This window comes from Mus pahari, chromosome 10 (assembly GCF_900095145.1).
Source record: "Mus pahari chromosome 10, PAHARI_EIJ_v1.1, whole genome shotgun sequence".
Classification (NCBI taxonomy): Eukaryota; Metazoa; Chordata; class Mammalia; order Rodentia; family Muridae; genus Mus; species Mus pahari.
Window position 1 is genome coordinate 33,311,119 of NC_034599.1, and position 3,248 is coordinate 33,314,366.

The 3,248-nt window shown below is 32.9% G+C and overlaps 1 pseudogene; it reads left to right on the top strand.

Annotated features, from left to right (window-relative positions):
* Positions 1 to 206: 206 nt before the first annotated feature.
* Positions 207 to 1,130, top strand: LOC110328351 (annotated as a pseudogene).
* The last annotated feature ends 2,118 nt before the right edge of the window (positions 1,131 to 3,248 follow it).

Below are 3,248 nucleotides of genomic sequence, written 5' to 3' on the forward strand. Positions count from 1 at the left end.
TTGGTAAAAATTAGTTAGAGGCAGGCACTATATTTACTATATTTAGTAGGGAAAGAATACCACTTTGCATTATGTTAATACCAAAGGTGGGTACACTATTTTTAAGTTGGTCAGTGTACTGCTAGTACATTTCTCAAGATTATCATAGATTTTTGTCAGTTGTGCTTTCTCTTGTAAGTTTGCATAATTTTGTCTCTCCAGATTTTATGGTAAATGTTTCTTTGGTGTTAGAATTCATTTTCTTGGGGATAACAGAAGAACCTGAACTCCAAATACCACTCTTATTACTTTTTCTAATAATACATATATGATTAGGAAATTTGGCCTTGATCATTCTAATTGCACTGAACTCTCACTTTCACACCCTCATGTACATTTTTCTTTCTAATTTGTTCCTTACAGACCTCTGTTATTCTTCTGTGATTACACCAAAAATGCTGATGAACTTTATACTAAGGAAGAATATCATCTCTTATATGGGGTGTATGACCCAGCTCTACTTCTTTTGCTTTTTTGCAATATCTGAATATTATGTACTAACACCAATAGCCTATGGTCGCTATGTGGCTATCTGTAATCCACTCTTGTATACCACTGCTATGTCCCCTAAGGTGTGCCTCTATATTATGCTTGGTTCATATTTGATGGGACTTTTGGGTGGCATGATCCACACTGGTTACATGCTTTGACCTTTTGGGATAGGAACACCATCAATCCCTATTTCTGTGACCTCCTCACTTTACTGCAGCTCTCCTGCACCAGCACTTAAATCAATGAAATAGAGCTGTTCATTGTAGCAGGAAAGGATATTATTGTTCCTACTGCCATCATTCTTACATCTTATGGCTTCATTCTTTGCAACATATTCCGAGTGAGATCCACTGAGTGCAGATACAAAGCCTTCAGTACCTGCAGTTCTCATATATTTGCTGTTTCTCTGTTTTTTGGACCAAACATATTTATGTATCTTCAGCCTTTCTTAGCTGGGTCCATGGATGAGGGAAAATTTTCTTCTATCTTTTATACTATTGTGGTACCAATGATGAATCTTTTAATCTACAACTTCAGAAACAAAAATGTTAAAATTGCCCTGAAAAAAAAAAAAAACCCTGAGTAGGAGAATGCATTGATAAAAATTCAATTTAACTTTTTTCTGCAGTTAAACAACAAAGAAATTCTCAGTGAGTAAGCGTTTTTGAGGGCAGCTTTTTTGGCATATTTCTTTCTGCCTTGTGTTCATAAGTTAGAAGTTATATGGTTTACATGTCTTTCATCTTTAATATATGCTTTATTAATTATCATTATATGATATCCTATAATTTAAAGGATACTTTTACACCTTTAAAAATAATCCTGGGTTGCCAGCATGCCTTTGTGGAACACCAGCCCTGTCTGAATCTTACATTGTGTCTGTGCTTTTTCCTTCCTACCCTGAGCATAAATATATCACTTTCAAATGTTGTCAATTTATACACACACACACACACACACACACACACGCATGCGCGCGCACGTGTGTGTGTGTGTGTGTGTGTGTGTGTGTGTGTGTGTGTGTGTGTACCTGACTTGATACTGAATAGGCCATGAAGCCAAGTCCATTAACTTTGATTGCTGCAGGTATAAAGAGTATCACACATTCATTGCTCAAGGTCTGAAAAGTTTTAAAAGAAACAACTGAGTTGTTTAGTTAGCAGTTTGACTTAAATATATTTAGATTTTTTTTTTTGAAAGCAGATAGCTAAGTCTGGGGTACTTCACAGTTGGAATTTCATATTCTTTCTGTTTTGTTTCTTTTGTTAATGACAATATATATGAAAAAGAAAATATAATTATATTGAAACTGTCCCAACTGAGATATTTCTCCATTTCACTCTGAACCTGAGACAAATCTTACTATTATTTTATTTTATTTTTGTGTATGTTTATTTGTGGAAAATCCATAAAGTTAAATGATACATGCTGGGTTTTCTCAATATTTTCAAAGTTCATTTACACTGAATAGTAATTCAATACTTAATGTTTTAAAACCAGAATAAAATTCTGATAATGATGATATGATAATTTTTTCTTTCATTCATTAAATGATGCATACTTGGGTTAAATTTATGCTTCATGCATGGATTGCTGGTCTCATTATTACATTTATGTTCAACTCCTTAGTATATATTTATGTATAATTGCTAGATCATGTGATAACTCCATTTCTACCCATTTACAGAAGTACCAGATTTTTTACAAAGTTGTTATAACATTGGCTGCTTCAAAAGTGTCTAGACCATTTTTATTTCCCATATCATATCAACAAGTAAACAAATTTGACCCATAACTTGTACTGAAGAAACAGTGGCAGTTAAAAATCTCATGACTGAAAAAAAGCCCAGAACTACACAAATTCAGTGCAGAATTTTTACAGAAAGTCAAAGAAATACTAACACTAGTGTTTCTCAAATTATTTCACAAAAAGAAATTGAAGGAACATTTTTAAATTCTTTTTATGAAGCCACTTTATTACCCTGATATTAAAATCATAAAGACTCAACAAGGAATATTATATACCAATATTTTTGACAAACATATATACAAAATAATCTCAGTAAACACTAAAACCAAATCCAAGAATACATTTAAAAAGTATCCACTATGACCACATTGAAATCATACCAGAAGTGCAGGAATGGTTCAACATACATTAAATGAACCGCACAAACCAAACAAACTAAAAGCAAAGCAAAACAACAATGAAAACAACAAACGAAATCTGATCATCTCATTAAATATAGAAAAGGCCTTTGACAAAACCCAGTGTTTCTTCATGATAAAAGTCCTAGAGAAACTAGGATGTGGTGTACGAACTTCAACATTATAAAGGAAATTTATATAGAAAGTCCAGAGCTAATATCAACCTAAATGAAGAAAACTTCAAAGAATATCCACTATAATAAAGAAAAGGTTATCTACTTTTTCCATACCTATTCAACATAGTATTTCAAATCAAAGCAATAAGACAATTGAAGAATATTAAGGTCATATAAATAGGAAAAAAGATGCCAAAACCTCTTTAAAGATAATGTTTTATATATAGGAGACTCCAAAGACCACACAAAGACAATTCCACGTCTGATAAACATTTTCAGAATATAAAATTAATGCACGCGCACACACACACACACACACACACACACACACACAGAGAGAGAGAGAGAGAGAGAGAGAGAGAGAGAGAGAGAGAGAGAGAGAGAGAGAGAGAG